Genomic DNA, 21,233 nt, shown 5'->3' with positions numbered 1-21,233 from the left:
AATGAAACTAGTTTCAAATGAAAGGCCTAACGTTGCCATTTGACACTATTATTTTTGATTTTCGATATGTTGTTTACTTTCTGAGATATGGGCAATTTTGTCAAAAAACAGCAGGTTTTTTGCAAATAACTTTCGAACAATACAATATTGTCCCACAAACTGCACATAAATCTTGTAAAAATCCCTTTCTAACAAGCTATAGGTTGTCAAAATCCGTGCACGAGCGGCGGAGATATTAAACATTTTGTATTTTTAGTCCTCGCTTACCAATTTCCACTAACTAAAAATGAGATTGTTTCATACAGAGTATTGCTTTACTGGTGTTTTAGGGGCAAAACTAAACCGATTTTGAATATCGGGGTATGAAAACACATCTACGTGATTCAAGGAATTCGATGTTGAGAACATTTTGTGAATTACCTTTATAATAAATGAACTATTTCTCAAAAATCAATATATAAGACCACTTCAAAGACAAAATAATGTGTTGATAAAGAAACAGTGATTTTTAGTATTTATTTCTTGGATTAGGCATTGCGATCTATCATGAGGTAAATGTTGGATGGTATATCAATACACAGATGAACAAGTAATTCACCTAGTAGTGAGATAAAAGATTTCTCATATAATTATACTTGTGGCGTCACCGAAAGCAACTGTATATTTGAAGCCCAAAAATCTAGCGAAAATTTAGCTCTTTTGCAAGATTTAGGTTATACTGGTTGTGGCGCAAAAATTACTACTTACATTATTTATGACAAGAATGTAAGAAATCTATATATCATAATAATATACATATAAAAATAATGTCACTGCATTAACCATCATTTGCCATTCCTCACACGCACCCTCCATCTCTCTCTCTCTCTCTCTCTCTCTCTCTCTCTCTCTCTCTCTCTTCTATCGCATCTATCTAGCTATTTCTGTATCCATTTCTAAGTTGTGTGATAAGATCTTCTGCCAATCTGAAATATTTATTAATTGTAATTGCGAAGGTTTGAGAAAACAAAACTATTTTTTGTCTGCTGCTACATCAACTCAACTTTAATTCAATTGTATTCAAAGCCTGTATCTACACTATATTAAGGAAATTCATGGCTATATCAGAAAAATATTTGGCTTAACTGGGTAATATGAAAGTTTGATGATGGAAATTTTCAAAAGAGACATTCCACGTAGAGATGGGGCATTCGTTCGCGAACGGTTCAAGTGAACTGGTTCTTCGAAGTGAATGAGCGAACGGAAGTTCTTTTTAAAAGAACGGTAGTTCTCAATTCTCTTCAAAGCGAATGAACTGAACCTGACCCAAAGCCGTTTGGCGAATTTCTCGGACCGATTTTTAAGCGAACGAATGAAAATGAACCGACTTGCCGTCCCACAAACCGCTCTCTGTGCTCTCCCAGAATGGAACTGGCGAAGAACGACTCATCACATTCTCTATTTCTCTAGTTATACATCATGAAGAAATCGCTACCCTTGAACTTGTTAAGCATACAGGGGTAAAATAGGGGGTATAATAGTCTCCAAGAATCGAATGTTTTGAGAGACATTCGCTAGATACAAGTAAAATATCAGCTGAACGGAAGAACGGTTCATCTGAACTAGTTCTTTTTACAGAACTGTTCAGTCGGGAATGGTTCTTCGAAGTGAACTGTTTCGCCCATTCCACGTGCGATATTTAAACTATTCGTATCTCTATTCAATTTTGAATGAAATATATGCTCAAAGACTGAAAACTGAAGCCAGCAGGATTGGAATTGCCATCAACGTTTCGACGACAAAATACATGAGAGGAAGAGGTTCTAGAGACGACAATGTGAACCTCCCACCCGAGTTCGGATTGACGGTGACGAAATCGAGATGGTCGACGAATTCATGTATTTGGGCTCACTGGTAACCAACGACAATGATAACAGCAGAGAAATTCAGAGACGGATCTTAGCGGGAAATCGGGCCTACTTTGGACTCCAGAGGACGCTCCGGTCGAACAAAATTCGCCGCCACACGATCTTCAAGACGCTGATTAGGTCGGTGGTCCTCTACGGCCACGAGACCTGGACTATGCTCGTGGAGGACCAACGCGCCCTTGGAGTTTTCGAACGAAAGGTGTTGCGTACCATCTATGGTGGCGTGCAGATGGAAAACGGAACGTTGCGCAGGCGAATGAACCATGAGTTGTATCAGCTGCACATTCGTTGTATTGGTACGAATATTCACGAAAAATAACGGATCAAAGACCAAAAATATCCACAAATTAGATCCAGGAAAAGAAGTCTCCCAAAGTATTTGGATATACTGAGTAGTTTGAACCATTTCTTTTTCACAGTATTGGTCTGTGTAAGACTTATTTATCCATATTTCCTGCACGAGAATTCCGAACGAAACAATATGAAAGCTATAAGGATGAATGGAAATAGACTGCATTGCAATCAACTGAATGCACGGCTTTTATACTATCGACATAACCTAGACATTTCACACTATTTACTTCAATGTAAATAAAAACTTTGAAATATCTACCTGTCTCATTCACGAATCGCATTCTCCCTGTCGTTCTATGTTTAAGGGGCTTGAAAGCACATGTGACCTTGTCTCATTTTACTATATTCAATTGCGCGTTAAAATACTGGACCAGTAAATTCTATTCTGTACATAAATTTTTTTTTTCGGGAATATGTGACCAAAAAGTAAACTTCGAATTCGTCAAGTAAAGAAGCATGAAAACAAAAAGAATAAAATCAAAAAAGAAAGTCCATTGCATATTTATTAGCCTTTTCTCAGAAGATGGGATTTTCAAAAACATTTCAAAACTTTCTGATACAATGGTTCTTAAATTCGTACAATCCGGTTTATTCATTTTCTTTATTCAAAAATGTTTTTGGCTTCAAATATATGACCATTTCATTTTAATTAATTGTTTCATTCCGCATCTTTTTATTCGTTTTGTTCATCTGCGTTCATTTTACTTATTTTATTCGTTTCATTCTTTGGATTCACTCTGATCAGTTAATTCTTTTTGTCCATTTTACTCATATCATTCATTGTTTTCATTGTATGCATTTTATTCATATTTTCCAGTTTATTAATTTTGTTCAGTTTCTTCATTTTAATAATCTGACTACTTTTCCAGTTTTAGTCTTTTCATCCAAATAATTTATTTGGTTAATTTTTTTCTTTTTATTAATTTATAACCTTTTACCATTGTTCAATTTTTCATTTTAATCAATGCATTTAATTCTGCTCATTTTGTTTATTTGATTCGTTTGTTTTATTTATGCATTTCATTTATTTTTTACTTTATTCATTTTGTTCATCCATTCTTTTTATTCATTTGATCCATTTCATTAATTTGATTCATTGTATTCACTGGATGAATTAAATCAATTTGATTCATTTAATTCATTTGATTCATTTAATTAATTTGATTCATGTGGGTCATGTGATTCATTTGATTCATTTGATTCATTTGATTCATTTGATTCATCTGATTCATTTGATTCATTTGATTCGTTTGATTCGTTTGATTCATTTGATTCATTTGATTCATTTGATTCATTTGATTTATTTGATTTATTTGATTTATTTGATTCATTTGATTCACTTGATTCATTTGATTCATTTTATTCATATCTTTAATTTTATGCATTTCATGTTCAGTCATTCGATTTATTTCATTCAATTTGTTAGTATGAGTCAATTTATTCTATTAATCTTATAACTATTTCTAAATATAATCTTAATTTTTATGTAATAACCTAATCTAATTTGATTCGTGTATATTATAATTTTGATTTCCATTAATTTTTCTACTCATTTTATGAATTTAAAAACCTATTGTTTCATTTTTTGCTCTACTTTTTTATTTCGGTCGTTTTGTTGATTTCTATAATTTATTCAGTTTATCTACAATTTATTTAGTTTTCATCCCACCTCTAGTTGGGTGCCTGTTTCTCGTGAGTTCTGCAAAGTAATCCAATAGTGAAATGTGTAAGAAATGTCTCATCTCACTGCTAGGTGGATTAAATCGGTTTTTTACATAAATTTTGTAGCCCAAATGTTCATCAGCTGTGGTCATATTGTAGATAGCATAGTCGGGTAAACATATCTGGGTTTTAAGAGTGCTCAAAGGCAATTTTGAATCGCAGAATAGTGGGCTTATTCAAGAAGACTTGGTGCGCTGGACTGTACCCATTCGAAATGAAAATATTACTGTACAACTTGAGCAGAACAGTATACAGTAGAACAAAAGTAATGAAGTGGTTGCATTTTTTGCGTGGCTTCAATAATGATATTAACTTGAACTTAGAACTAGCCAACATTCCGGCTGAGCTCTGTAGTATTTCGGTGCCAACTCTGTAGTATTCCGGCGCCAAAAACACAACCAATTCTAATTAGAAACGGTTTTAGCCCTGGAGCTGAAATACTAACTAAAACTACATCTACTTCAAGAAACAAACATTAAGTGCGTACCTTGGGGCGAATTGGTACACACGAATTTGTGGCATTTGTGGAATTTGATTCCAATTTATGAGTATGGCAAAAGAAAGAATACAGAATCTTGATTTCAAACAACGGTCCTGCGGGGTAGTGCGAAATTTCTAGCATCAGCGATAAGAGTTTTTTATAATTCGATATAGCGTACTGTACCATATGGTGAACAATTTGAAATAGTATTAGAACTTCGCCTGTCAAATGCACGAGCATCGCTTTTTACGATGCGTTGAGCTGAAGCGATAATTGTGTAATGTAATGTTCAGATGTGCTCTTTTGAATATCATCGATGTATTTCCCATATCAATCTTCGAATTGTTATGTATGTTTGTCTGTGCTTAGAACGAGCCAAAGGCTCGTTCTAAGCACAGACTTCGGCGTTCACTCAACCAAAATATCACTTACATTTCATATGCAAGCCCCTTAAACATCGTTCTATGTTTAAGGGGCTTGAAAGCACATGTGACCTTGTCTAATTTTACTATATTCAATTGCGCGTTAAAATACTGGACCAGTAAATTCTATTCTGTACATAAATTTTTTTTTCGGGAATATGTGACCAAAAAGTAAACTTCGAATTCGTCAAGTAAAGAAGCATGAAAACAAAAAGAATAAAATCAAAAAAGAAAGTCCATTGCATATTTATTAGCCTTTTCTCAGAAGATGGGATTTTCAAAAACATTTCAAAACTTTCTGATACAATGGTTCTTAAATTCGTACAATCCGGTTTATTCATTTTCTTTATTCAAAAATGTTTTTGGCTTCAAATATATGACCATTTCATTTTAATTAATTATTTCATTCCGCATCTTTTTATTCGTTTTGTTCATCTGCGTTCATTTTACTTATTTTATTCGTTTCATTCTTTGGATTCACTCTGATCAGTTAATTCTTTTTGTCCATTTTACTCATATCATTCATTGTTTTCATTGTATGCATTTTATTCATATTTTCCAGTTTATTAATTTTGTTCAGTTTCTTCATTTTAATAATCTGACTACTTTTCCAGTTTTAGTCATTTCATCCAAATAATTTATTTGGTTAATTTTTTTCTTTTTATTAATTTATAACCTTTTACCATTGTTCAATTTTTCATTTTAATCAATGCATTTAATTCTGCTCATTTTGTTTATTTGATTCGTTTGTTTTATTTATGCATTTCATTTATTTTTTACTTTATTCATTTTGTTCATCCATTCTTTTTATTCATTTGATCCATTTCATTAATTTGATTCATTGTATTCACTGGATGAATTAAATCAATTTGATTCATTTAATTCATTTGATTCATTTAATTAATTTGATTCATGTGGTTCATGTGATTCATGTGGTTCATGTGATTCATTTGATTCATTTGATTCATTTGATTCATTTGATTCATCTGATTCATTTGATTCATTTGATTCGTTTGATTCGTTTGATTCATTTGATTCATTTGATTCATTCGATTCATTTGATTTATTTGATTTATTTGATTCATTTGATTCACTTGATTCATTTGATTCATTTTATTCATATCTTTAATTTTATGCATTTCATGTTCAGTCATTCGATTTATTTCATTCAATTTGTTAGTATGAGTCAATTTATTCTATTAATCTTATAACTATTTCTAAATATAATCTTAATTTTTATGTAATAACCTAATCTAATTTGATTCGTGTATATTATAATTTTGATTTCCATTAATTTTTCTACTCATTTTATGAATTTAAAAACCTATTGTTTCATTTTTTGCTCTACTTTTTTATTTCGGTCGTTTTGTTGATTTCTATAATTTATTCAGTTTATCCACAATTTATTTAGTTTTCATCCCACCTCTAGTTGGGTGCCTATTTCTCGTGAGTTCTGCAAAGTAATCCAATAGTGAAATGTGTAATAAATGTCTCATCTCACTGCTAGGTGGATTAAATCGGTTTTTTACATAAATTTTGTAGCCCAAATGTTCATCAGCTGTGGTCATATTGTAGATAGCATAGTCGGGTAAACATATCTGGGTTTTAAGAGTGCTCAAAGGCAATTTTGAATCGCAGAATAGTGGGCTTATTCAAGAAGACTTGGTGCGCTGGACTGTACCCATTCGAAATGAAAATATTACTGTACAACTTGAGCAGAACAGTATACAGTAGAACAAAAGTAATGAAGTGGTTGCATTTTTTGCGTGGCTTCAATAATGATATTAACTTGAACTTAGAACTAGCCAACATTCCGGCTGAGCTCTGTAGTATTTCGGTGCCAACTCTGTAGTATTCCGGCGCCAAAAACACAACCAATTCTAATTAGAAACGGTTTTATCCCTGGAGCTGAAATACTAACTAAAACTACATCTACTTCAAGAAACAAACATTAAGTGCGTACCTTGGGGCGAATTGGTACACACGAATTTGTGGCATTTGTGGAATTTGATTCCAATTTATGAGTATGGCAAAAGAAAGAATACAGAATCTTGATTTCAAACAACGGTCCTGCGGGGTAGTGCGAAATTTCTAGCATCAGCGATAAGAGTTTTTTATAATTCGATATAGCGTACTGTACCATATGGTGAACAATTTGAAATAGTATTAGAACTTCGCCTGTCAAATGCACGAGCATCGCTTTTTACGATGCGTTGAGCTGAAGCGATAATTGTGTAATGTAATGTTCAGATGTGCTCTTTTGAATATCATCGATGTATTTCCCATATCAATCTTCGAATTGTTATGTATGTTTGTCTGTGCTTAGAACGAGCCAAAGGCTCGTTCTAAGCACAGACTTCGGCGTTCACTCAACCAAAATATCACTTACATTTCATATGCAAAAACATGTAAATATTTTCCATAATACTTTTCACATGAATGTTATTATTTTCACACATAATCTGTTCTCTCTTCCGCCCTATAAAAACCAGTATTGATTACAGATGTATCTTACGTGAGGTTCAGTTACTTGCCACCGGAATGCCACATATTTTCTATTTGAAACTTATATACCTTTTATATGATATTCAGATGATTATTAACTGAATGTATAATAGCAATCGTGTTACGTGAAGTGGGTTTATCTGATATTCATGTGATTGTTAGTTGCTTGTATAATAGTATTCAAATGCTTTGGTAGGTAATGTAGCTTGGTTTAATAAATGCGCGGATAATCCTAGTAAAGCTCAGCTGGAAATTGAGCCGGTATTCTGACTGGCTCTAGTTAATAACCGATTCCAGTGACAAAACAATCACTGGAGCCAGGTACTAACTAGAGCCAGCCAGAACTTTGGCACATTTTCCGGCTGGACTTGCTGTTCCGTGTTGATAATTGATTTGTAATGCACTCCATGCCATCTTGGAATCTTCAACCTGGAGCAGAAATAGCGGATATATATGTATTTCTAACGTCTTCACATTTAATTAGAAAAATCAAAAGTCCGGGAGCAATGTATTCACCGCCGTGCTGTTTTTTGACGCCATGTTGAATGTGTCTGATTTTTGTATGTACCCGTAATAATAATGTGTTTTACACATAACGCTAGAAGTATGTGATGGACACATAAAATGTATGTGGGGCACGCTTGAAAGTTATTCATTTTGTATTTGAAATTCATCGGTGATTGTATAAGTTTTATTTGATGCATATGAATCTGATGTACATAATCGTTTTTAAAATTTAGGTGTTTTTTCACATGAAACGTACGTGATTTTTTGGCTCAGTGTTTGATGGCATGGCCAGACACGGGTCATAATCATAGGTAAATTAAACAGTCGAACGTTCGAACATTTTTGAACGTGACGTCAGTGCGGTAAAAAATCAATTTCAAATGAAAATTAATAATGAAAATGAGAAACCGATTTCTTCACAATCAATGTGCCCCAGAAAAGTCATTTGACTTTTGCCTTCGTCTTCAACTGAACTGCTTGGAGTTCATTGTCGATTGAGAAACAGTTTCATGTAGATTGCATTCATTCATCTGCTTGGTATCAATTGAAAACAAGCCTGTCACCAGTGAACCATGCACCACAGTCAAATGAACATAAATGAATACATACAAACATGGCCACCAGCAGGGATGCCACATTGAAATATTTGTTTCAGTGAAAAATCGGTTTACCTGCTGTGATTCCCAGTTGCGATGCCCAGAATAGAAAAAAATCGAAAATCGCTGTGGAATATTCAACACTGCTATGAAATATCGGAATATTTATAAAAATCTGTATTGTGACATAGAAGCTGTGATTAAAAATGATAAAATAAATCTTTGATGTTATAGCAATATCTGTAAAAGTGGCAACCCTGGCGTGAAGGTTATAAAATGTAAATATAAACAAACGTCAAAAACATTCGCAGCATAAAATAATATTCTTTCGTCGGCCTTGTTAGTTGAACTGGTATGTACTTACGATAAATTCATACTAAACGAATCAAAAACATTTACGATCGTTTTTTATTTTGTTTTGTATAGCGTCTAGAGAATGGACTCTTCTCGTCGTAGCCATTTACTGCGGGAAAAACAGTCAGTTCAACTTATATTCTGAACTCGAGTGGCGATTTCAGAATGACTTTTTCCTGTGCTACGGGCGCATTAGAAGATGCGTGGAGCACCTATCTGCATCGTCAGTGGCCAGTTAATTAAGATATCAGGTATGTATTCATCGTACCGTAGTGAGAGCGGAGCCATAAACTCGGTGAGAAAAACACCTTCGATCAGTTGGTTAGCATTGTGCCTATCGAAAAGAATATTGTTATTCTCTGCGAAAGCTTGTTTTTGGTGCGCCGCACTTTTGTAATCTCAAGTGAAACAACATCGAATTCATTTTAGTTTCTTTCAGTTGGTTATTTCCTGCTCAATAAAAACGAGTCATTTGTTGCATTGGTGGTGTGATGACGGATTTATACTTTCGCTCTACGCTCAGCGCTCGCTCGTTCAGAACAATAACATTGAAGAGATGTTGTTGGTGGCTCTGAAGATCTTTCCACGTGATGTCAAAATTTTAATTGTAGAAGCAGTGGAAAATATATATTTGAAAATTTGGTTGATTGCTATTTGATTTATTAGTTGCAGATCTCCTTCTTAAGTACAAAACAATCATCCACGAAGTCTATTTTTATTATGATGGCTAAATGAATTATCTGCTACAGAATGTTGACGGAGCTTGACCTGCGAATCTTTTTCTGCGCCCAGAATACTACGGTGTAACCAATGTCGTGTGGCTATAATCATAAGCATAATCATGTAGGGTAGACGAACCCATATTTATCTCATTAGTCAGAATGTCACACTATTTCGAATGTAACTCGGCTTACAGTGATTGGATTGCGTTTAAATTGGTATCAGCATGCTTGCTTCGTTCTTAAGAAGCAGTAACATAAAAATTCTGGTTTTGAAAATGTAAAATACTCGCGTTTGAGCGAAGTGAAAAGTCAAGTACAACGCACCCCCATTCATCCTACCATTTGACCTAATGCGTTGAATAGAAAGAGAGCAGACAATGCTCCAACTAATGTACTCAAATGGGTGGGATGAAAATAGGAGCTAAGATGAATTAGGGCACAGTAACCCTACTTGTGCAAATGTAATAGGTGAAATGAAAGACTAACCTTTTCTAAGTAGCAAACCAATTGAGCACTAGATGACAAGAAATCAGGTCTTTGCAAGTATTGTTTGAAAATAGAAACTTTAATTGAAGTGTGGTTTAAAAATAAATTTACAAAATTGGCGTTAGGTTATTATTTATTATCACATTACATATAAAGTACATTCTTACCAAATTTAGAGCAGAAGCAAAATTTTTAGTTAACGAAATGATGTGCTTGATAGTTCAGGAAGTGCATCATTCCAGTTATACAACTTAGGCATAACTTGTTCATAAACATCCCTGTTTAGTTTAATCAGGAGAATATTTTCCAGGGTATCATCACCTAGTGTGGATCGATGGGGTGAAAGAACGAGTGCTAATGCACTGAATGCTCTTTCAACCATTGACTGGGTAGCTGGCACAGACATTACCACAGCGGCAACAGCAGACAGTTCAAAGTGACTAGTTTTACGTTTAACCCAGTGGTCCCAAACGTTTTATGACGTAGGTTGGCGTTCTTCTAATTCGACTGCTTTGACCTGCTGTTGAAATGTGGAATTCGAACTGCTTGGAGCACCCAGAGTACAGGTAAACTTCGATATAACGTACATCTCGGTTTAAAAATTGTACGTTATATCGAATTGTACGTTATATCGAAGCATGCAAAATGTTCAAAGAATTGTTGTTCATGGTACTTTATTGTGTAGAATTTTGATAACGCGTAGCTAATTTTGAAAATCTAACTTACCTAGCAGTGCGATACAACTTTTCTAATAAGAAAATCATAGTGGTTCCAGAAAAAAAAGATGCCACAATCATTTTTTTTGCTTATATGAATTAAATTTTGTGAAAATATTCTTTTCTTTATTTTGATTACAGAGGTTTTAACCTTAGGGTCATTCGCCTCTTTGTCGGGCTAGAGAAATCTCTTTTGAAAAATCTCTAACACAATGTTCAGGGTTGGGAATTGAACCGAGATGAGCTGCGTACAAGGCAATCGATTTACCAACTACGCTATCTCAACCCCCGAAAATATTCTTATTCTGACTCCTTTCCTATTTATAAAGTCATTAGTCATTATCATTCTGTGTGGGCATCTAAAGTGTTTTTTTAATATTCCCACCGTCTGCGCCTCATAAAATAAAAACAATTTATGAACTTTAAATTTATGAATCATTAGAATAGAGTATCCACGATTCAAGAATTTCTGAAGATATTTCAGTCCGCTAATCGGTTTCTAAATACCCCAAACCGATCGTAAAGCATGCACAGTTGCCGTGTAACTACAAATAAGATCTCTCACTCTTTTTGTGGTGCAGTATGCCGTGGAACTTAAATATTGCCATTCGGCCCAGAGAATAAGATTCCGCAGTCCCGAAACCAACCAACAATGGTCACACAAATATTGTCAATTTTAGTTTTCAGTTAGAACTTACTGATCTTTGATAATTTATTGAGATAAATGATTGGTTTTAATAAATTACGATCATACGCAAATGAAATTGAAAAAATCGCTATCGCAACCTTCAATGAAGTAACCAATTCCTAAAATGCTCATTAGAAGTCCAATTAGTACGTTTTAAGATTGTGTGTAACGTATTGAATTCCTTAAATATGGAATACATGCGTAATTGAAGAGAAATTTGGACCTGAAAAATAAATTAAAAAATATGTACGTTATATCGAGGAAAAATGTACGTTATATCGAGTGACGCTATATCGAGGGTACATTATATCGAGGGTACGTTGTATCGAAGATTACCTGTACCACCAAACATTTCAGTGATGAAATCATCTTTTTCGTCAATTTTATCACTCGTGTTGGACAGAACAGTAGATTCATTGTTGTTCTCTGCATTTAATTGTTTTATTCGTTCCCATGTTCGAACAATGAATCGCTGTAAATTACAAAATTTAACAATCAACACTGACGTCAGATCAGTTATATCATATAGTATGTATGTACAATACCTACCTGTATCTGTTCCTTTTCTTCGGCGGCGAATATTGTTGAGTTTATGTACGAAAACCGAGCATCCATATATAAAGCCATTTTAAAGGCCATTGAACATTTAAGATTCGTGAGACGTCTTGTTAATGAGGTTACCAGATCTAGGGTATACGGATTGTTTTCCACCTTCCGCACCTCGCGTATGGTCATCAACCACTCCATGTAGAAATCGTTGAGAGACATGTGAGCGTCTTGTAGGTTTTTAGTGCATATGAATACCGGTTTAAAAGCTTCAGTATATTGGTTGATGAACTCCTAACTGGATGAAATATCTGTATGAAAACATGAATCTTCTACAGAAATAAAATAGGTACTGTTTATGTTACCGGTGTAAAAAAATCATTTGTTTATTACAGCGAGCGGAAAATTTCTGATGCGTATTATTGTAATATTTCATAATTAATCTCACGTGATAGTATCATTCCGGCATGATTTTAAAGCAATCATAAATTATAGCATTATTAAATTAAACTTACCGAGCTCGGGGAACTCCTGCTCCAACTGAATGAAGAAATTTTTTTGTTCATTAAAACTTGTTAGCATTTTAAAAATTCCGCCCCAACGAGTTTGACACCATACGGGTGGGTATGTTGCTTTGTGATAATCAAAGTTTGTTTTGTATTTCACATTTTTACATCGTTTGGCAATCTCCGTTACTTGTTTTACCATAGGATGACTTTTATCAATGACATCGAGAATCGCCAGCTGTAATGTGTGAACAGCGCATCTGATAAGATTCAAATTATCACGTTCCTGATCGTGAAACTCATTGGAAATTTTGTCGGCCACGTCCTCGGCAATTTTGTTAGTGAATTCTTCGTCATCTTCAGGCAACATCGTTATCATTGACTTTTCAAACTCATCTTTCAGATGTCTTACGCAGGCGAGCATGTTCGCACCATTGTCGACGGTGACGGCAAATATCTGGTTCAATTTGATGCAGTATCGAGCCAACAGCTCAAGTACTTTTGATTTTAGGAAGCTAGCAGTTTGACGATCTTCAATTTCAATCATGCCTTCAAAAAACTTCGCTACAATCACCGAGAAATAATGTTAATTTAGTGAAACTCACCTAAAGTCCTTGTAACGATCTTGTCTCCAATTGCAAATTGCACTCCAATCCCGAGGACATGATGATTCAACCGAGATGCGGAGTCGATCATTAGACTTAGCAATTTTGTTTTCATTTCGATGAACATGGCTGGTCGCATTTGAGCGGCTGCTTTCTCCACATGCCCCGTAACATTACGCCGATTCAATGTTATCCCAACAGCTGCGGACAACGGGTCTAGCAACTGCCTTAAACCTTCCCACTGGAAACAAGACAGTGGGAGATGATGGTAAGTAACGAGTTTTACTGCCGAGTCAACTAATAGCTGTTTATCGACCGCCACGGATTTCTTTGCAATATTCCGAGGTTTTTTCGTTTGAGTTGATTTCTCACTCATCAAACCATGTTCTACCGCTAGATTTGAGTGCCTTGATCGAAAATGCCGAATGAAGTTTCCGACATCCAACTTAGACTGATTGTACGTACAGTCATTTCCATCAATCCGACAAAAAGCCCGTTCACCATCTTTTAGGATAAATTGAATTGCTTTTTCGGAAAAATTTTTAGCATCCACATTTTTCCTTTTTCCACTGTTCATTTTTAAAAGAAAATTTCGATTGAGTCGTTCACCTGATCAAACGGAAAACTGATATTCTCAATTGACAATGTCAAATTGCGAAGTGCACGTTAATAGCATATCAAATGAAACCTAATTCATTCCAATGAATGACACTGTGAGAGCGAAGCATAACACAAATGAATGAAATATTTCAATCTGTCAAATCAGCTAAGAGGCCGATAAATGTTGAATGAATACTGTGGTTGCCATGGCAAATTGAATTATTTTGTTTGTTCAATTTCAAACGAATGAATTGAAAATTTACTGCACTGCGTGACGTATGCTGCTTACCAAATTGGTCATCAAATCCACATCCATTTATCCACAGTTTGGATAAAATTCTCGGAGTAAGTCAAAAACTATGGTAACGAATTAACAAAAGTGGTGTTACTGTTACTAAGAACAATATAAGAAATGTTAAAATGTATTAAAAATACCAATTTTTACAAGTTAAGTACAACCACCCAATCCCGACTATTCCCGTATTCCCCTTATTTACAGACTAAGTGAATTGAATTTCATGTGCATTCACGTTCATGCATTTCACTATACTGCCTATGATCAGTCAGTCCCATTAAGATGGGAAATCCCATAGAAAACGTGGCAAACATGCGATCATGAGTAGTATACACCACAACACAATATTATTCCTTGAAAATATGATGAACCACCGGATGAAACTAGATGGTGATGTAACAGGTGTGATCTGTGTCCGGCCATGCGTACCTATCAGCAACAAATTCCAGCGTTTCTTTTTAGGTATCCTTTTCTAAACCAAGCGCTGCAGAGTGTTTGGCAAACCATTATCGTCGTGATCTTCCATTTACTACTGGTCCGGAATTAAAAACTTTTGCGAGAGAAAAATTCACGCTTTTTCTTTCTTGAATCTTACTTTCCACAGTCCCCACAATCACCAACATTTGTTCGCAGCAATTTTCACGGGTTGGAATCACTTCATTTGCGTAGACAGAACATCAATTTAAAAACCACCTTATCGCTACCACCTCCTTTGAAACCATAGCCATCATGATTATTTTCATCGCATTCCTTTGTTTTGCTAATATCCTAATATTGCTTGGATAAATCAACAGAAACAAACATAGCATCCGTTGATTTTACAGTTACAAAAGCCACTTCTTGGTGTATTCCCACCTAGATTCCCACTCATAATATTAATTGGCAATATTTTTTTATCCGCAAAAATCGAACGAAAAAGACGAAAGCTTGGAGGTTTCGTTGGATACTGTCATTAGCCTTCGTATTGACCTCCACATATAAAAAATTTCCGGCATTGGCAAGCTTCAAAACCAATGAAATTCCGCTTCTTGCTAGCATCTTCGCCCCTGGGCTGAAAGCTTTCATTAGATGCTGCTGGTTTGACAACGCCAGTATCTCTAATTCCAATCGTTTAAGAGAGATTCAAGCTTCACTACCAAAGCCTGCAAATTGAAAATATAGTGGAACGAATTGTGGTCATGGCTTCTATTGCAGTTTCACCAATGAACGACAAATCACGCAGCATTTCCTCATACATTCCGTGCAGGTTTTTGGCTTTTTGATTTGTCCCATCAATCCGATCCTGGGACACATCATGCCCAGCTTGACATAATGCTCCATCTTCCAGTTCAATCCTAGCTGCTTCGATGCACTCATTTTTACTTCCACGCAGGAAACAATCAAAAATATGTGTTATTGAATACAAACATATACTATTCATTGCATCAAACGACGAAATAATTGGTGTGTATCGAGGTTTGAAAATATATTTTTTTTTGAATAATATATTAAAATAATAAACTTTTAATTTCAAGAATTCCATTTTAATTTCTGTAAACTTTAAAAAATGGTCTTGAATTCAATCAAATAATTTATTGTGTCACCACCAATAATTTTATTTATTGAGCTCAGTCCATAATTTTATTTAAAATAAAAATCTTCCGCGAGTCGAATCAAAATTTACGCAGAACACTTCTACATAACATTTATCGCCTGATCCTATTTTTTACATTTTCCTTTGTTTTGTCTCCTTTCTGCGAATAGCAACGTTGGCGTCGGTTGGAAGCAGTTATCAAATATACGCACACGCTATTAACCGAAACGATAAGTTTCCATTTCCCAACCTGTTTACCAACCGCCGGTGCGGTGTCGTGTTATGATGGCGGTTAGCAAATCGCTTTTACCCACGCTCCGGTGCTGTTAGTCTAATAAATCATATTTTTCGATTACAAAACCATAAAAATCGTATGAAATGTATAAGCGACTAATGAAATCGTGGCAAATTTAATGGATTTCGCTAGTCAGTTTGCCTGAGTGTATAGTTACTATATTCATAGTTAGGCGGACATGAAAGCCGAAAAACTGCCAGCTCTTATTTCTGGAAAAAACACTGGCACCCCATGCAAATGTTCAAGCTCTAGCTTAACACTTTCATTGTTGACGTCGTGAGTAAGAACTACATGTACGCCTAGCTAATAGTATTCACAGATATGATGTGGTTTCATACCTGTGCCAATATCTCTCGGTATTGCAGAAAAAAATTGTTTATTTTCATTTCTCTGTGCTCGAAAATGTAAAATAATTATCATCATACTCACAATACCTTTTTCCATATATGGAAAAGGTATTGTGAGTAAGTTGATAATTATTTTACACACACACACATATATATATATATATATATATATATATATATATATATATATATATATATATATATATATATATATATATATATATATATATATATATATATATATATATATATATATATATATATATATATATATATATATATATATATATATATATATATATATATATATATATATATATATATATATATATATATATATATATATATATATATATATATATATATATATATATATATATATATATATATATATATATATATATATATATATATATATATATATATATATATATATATATATATATATATATATATATATATATATATATATATATATATATATATATATATATATATATATATATATATATATATATATATATATATATATATATATATATATATATATATATATATATATATATATATATATATATATATATATATATATATATATATATATATATATATATATATATATATATATATATATATATATATATATATATCCAAAGAGGACATGCTATGTGACGTCATCCTCGATTGGCTCCGGCATTTAACATTTTCAATTGGTTCCGCTCAGTGTCTCCGCTTAACTATGAATATAGTAACTATAAACTTACCCAGTAAACAAAAAGGCGGCTAGGCGGTTTAAACTAGATGCTGGCGATCGGTAGGCTATTGAAACTTTATACTAGGCTACCCCCCATTACATTTCTCTCAACGATTTCTCTGAGGCCGTGCCCCTGGCTGCATTGACCTTTCTACTCCCGTTAAAAAACAAACTGTGCGAAAATTAAGTATCAAATTCACGGTCCGCGCGCGATCGTCTAAGAACACACGCGAATATGCGAATGGAAACACGGTTATAAAATCGAATTTATACATTCGAAGTTACATGCACGCTAGCACATGCGACATACAAACGCCCACGCGATCGAACACGTTAACGGACAAACGCTCGAGCCCCTCATGATGATGCATGCGATCGTGACGTCCCTATGTTTGCACATGTCTGTACCGTACAACAAATATTTAGATTCATGACCCGCTGCAATTGATCTCGTCTGCAATTGTAGCGAGTGATTCTGACGGGTAGCTCTTCCGACACCCTAGCTCTACAGCTCCAGTAGAACAACTCTCGAAAGAACATCCACACACTCTTACGCAATTAGTGAGCATCCACGCCAACTCAGACAAGTATGCAACCCTGGACTCGAACGCTAAAACTTACACATTCCACGCAGAAACCACCACAGTAGAACTCACCATTAGACATATACATACATAATCACACGTAATAATTACAGGCATTCGTCTGGCAACCGGGTGAAGTACATCTCAAACGCAGAACTTATCATTTAAATGATGGCCTTGGATCTGCGTTGCCTGTGTTAGAGGCACCATAGATTCGTCCGTCAGGTCTAAGATGTATGAAACCCGCTAGCCACCACCCTCGGCCCTAGCTACCCATAAAGGGATAAAAAAAATTCACCGAGGAGGTGGTATTACTAGTTAGGCCCTTGTACACCCTTGGACCCTTACATAATCAGCTAGGCCTTTTTAAAATTATAAGAATCAAAAAGGTACTTTTAAAATATGTGATAAATATCGTTATCAAAATTCATTATAATCAATTGTTGGGATGTAGGTGTTTGGTTAGATAAAGTTTTGAATAGAAAACTAATGAATTCGATACGGCACCATACTAAACGTCATACTCTAGGCACACTTATTTTAAACATCCAGTGTTGATTTCGATCTGCTAGTAGATACCATGTGAACAAAATGGCAGCAAAAATAGTTTTGGCGCAATGGAAAATTGAGGCATACCTTTTGTACAAAAGGCTGATAATCCTCCAAATGTACCACAACTACCTCAAAATGAGGATTTCTGGGGGAAGCATGCCAATAATTTTCGACCTAAAACTAACAAACATGATAATCAAAATTAAGAAAGAAATTAAGAAAATGCCAATATCAATTTTTTCGACTCCTTTGCAAAAAGTTCCTGCAAACTGTCGTACAGCTTCTCGAATGGGCTCAATTTTTTCTACATTAAGGTAATAAAATAAACTGACAAATGTTTTCATATAGCGAGAACATTTAATAAACGGTTTTCTACAAAAAAAATTGCCTTTTGAATTTTGTCCAAATTTTATGCTGCATACGTTATGCCAACAATTTTATCAATCGTTTATGAAACATTTCCAATATGGTTCGTTCAACCATTATTGTTTCTTCATTGTTTTGTTTGTTTGTCATATAAACAAGGGTAGCGAGGCAAGATGGAGAGAAAGGTGAGAACATTTGACACTTTTGAGTGTATTTTAGCATTATACTTGCAAAATTAAGCATGGCGGCGAGGGTCCCTGAAGTAAACATAAACTTCCGAGCGAGCATCCTGATTCTTCGGCGCACGATGAAAAGTGAAAAAAGGCCGAGCTTTACCTCGGATCTACCAACTAGAACACTTATGGACACTTTTTACTACCAACTAGAACACTTATGGACACTTTTTACCTCGAGAAAAATCGATTAAATTAACTATGAACAAACCGAAACAAAACTTATGGCAACAGAAAAGCCCACTACGTCATTTGTTTGTGCTTTTCTTCTTCATATCATCTTGTTTTATCGGCTTCATCAAAGAAAAATGACAACCATACTCACACACAGAAAAAAATGTGCACACCTGTATCCGCCTTGGTCGCGAGGAACAGTCACCATATCAAAAGATACTCTTCTCCATACTAGACCTGTGCGCCGCCGCGGGTAGTTTTTAACGTACGCCGACGCCGAACGGTAGACCGGTGGCGTATCACATCTTGATCATTATTTGGTATTAGTGGTTGTCATTTGGATTACAAAATTAAAATAGTCTTGATATTTTCTCGATAACCATTACACGGCACTCGGAATATTATGCATGGATCCATTCTTGCTTCGTGAACTGGATATGATTCCGAGCATATAAGTTAAAATTCGTGTGCGTGAAATAGTCCACAAATTCAAAAAACACTTCGACTTTCAAGATATAGTTAATGAAATTTGCGGTTTTGTGCTTGATTCCTAGTATGCTAGTAACGATTCACCAGTCGAGCTCGTGAAACAGTTCATGGTATAGTTCACGAAGTAATTAATTTTCTGCATGATCTTAATATATTTACGTAAACAATTTCAAGGAACTCAGACTATTCATGGATTCGAAAACTGTTTCTTGTACGCTTCCGAATGCCACCCTGCTCTCTGGTCTTGAAATTTTTACGTGATCTATTGTGTACAACTGCTAGCAATCAGTCTAATAGGCGCGAGCATTAGATACAAGGATTGTTATTTTCTTGTTAAGATTCAGTGTAATGTTCATAATAAAATGAAACTGCACTGAGCACCAAAAATACATTACATATCCACAATTCATGTCCGCGAAACAATTAAGAAAACTCTTAGACACGTTACTCTGTGTAAAAATCCGACGGTAAGCTCAACACTAAAATATCACGATACCATGAAGCGAATCTGTGATCTATTTTAGTTTTAAAGTTACAAATTGTTCATAATTTGAGGATACAAATCAGTGTATCCTCAAATTATGAACAAGAATCATAAAAATAGTAAACGTATTCAGACACAACCACAGTAACTTTACTAAACATTAGAGTATAACGCCATTTTTGTTTCTTTTTTCGTGTGCACTAGCTTTATGAAAACACAAAAATTGTTTTCAATATGAAGTTCATTGATTAAATCGTGACCTAATTTTTTTTCTCAAAAAATTGTTGGGCAGAATGATCTTGACTTTTCGCGACACTGCACAGTGGTCCAGGAAGCGAAATTAGCAAGAAACAATTGTTAACGCATTCATCTTCAGGTTTAGAGATTTGGTGTATTAGAAACATTTATTGTGCGTGACAAACTGCATTTTAATTTAATTTCAATTAATATAAAACTTTTCTTTTTTCAGCAAAAGTTGCCTCTAATCATGCTCTAAAAGTACACTGAAGGGTACTTTTGTGAGAAAAATCATATTAAAAAACTGTACAGAGAAAACTGCTTTTTTTAGAGACACCCTAAGTTATGATATGGGACTCACTATAAAATGAAAACGGTTTGAGATACAAATTTAGTATCTTCAACAAAGTTGCACAGAATTGATTGTTCTAGAATATTGCGGAAGAAAGTATCATTCTCTCTGAACTATAATTTGAAATAATGTCAACAACTTTGACATTTTAAGGACCACCCTAAACCCGTTTCAGCCAAAAGATGCAGTTTTTCACGCACAATAAATGTTTCTAAGACATCAAATCTCTAAACCTTGAATGCGTTAACAATTGTTTCCCGCTAATTTCGCTTCCTGGACCACTGTACACTGGTGCACTGAAGTGGCGATGCAGAGGTTAAGATTTTTGGTCTCATAAACAGGGAGTCAATTTGCTACGATTATTTCACCAAAACAAACGATACACACATTATGCGACATACAGTTTGTTCTGTCGCGCAGCAACACACAACCCTCAGAAGCAAGAAATGTACACACAAAGAGAATTTGAGATAAAGCAATGTTGCATGTGTTGTGAGAGAATGATACATTGCAGAGAAAGTTTATTCGTGACAACCATGCGTGTTTCAGTTCGCTTGTCCACACAGAAGAGCAACAAAATTCTTCTTTGTTTTTGTCCCTAGTTCCTTGCGATCATGACAAACTTTTGTTGGGACATTTTATTGAAGCAGATAGGGGAAGATGGGGTAAAACGCACCCCTATAGAACATCAATTGGGAGAATTTTATTAATGATATCGTTTAGCCAACATTTTCCTCTATAATAAAAATCATAACGCTTTGCAAAATATTCAAAAACATGA

General features: G+C 34.6%; 1 protein-coding gene and 1 long non-coding RNA gene across 9 annotated transcripts in view; both read left to right on the top strand.

The window, feature by feature from the left end:
- Positions 1-21,233, top strand: part of LOC131682775 (E3 SUMO-protein ligase PIAS2) — a 172,920-nt gene that overhangs the window by 49,008 nt on the left and 102,679 nt on the right. The window lies entirely within an intron of this gene.
- LOC131682781 (uncharacterized) lies at positions 8,662-9,484 on the top strand. Its single transcript, XR_009304147.1, has 3 exons — positions 8,662-8,846; positions 8,921-9,099; positions 9,288-9,484. It is a non-coding gene; the product is annotated as an uncharacterized LOC131682781 (long non-coding RNA).

This window comes from Topomyia yanbarensis, chromosome 2 (genome assembly GCF_030247195.1).
Source record: "Topomyia yanbarensis strain Yona2022 chromosome 2, ASM3024719v1, whole genome shotgun sequence".
In the NCBI taxonomy this organism is placed as follows: Eukaryota; Metazoa; Arthropoda; class Insecta; order Diptera; family Culicidae; genus Topomyia; species Topomyia yanbarensis.
Note: the sequence above shows the minus strand (reverse complement) of the source record. Positions and strands in the feature narration are given on the sequence as shown.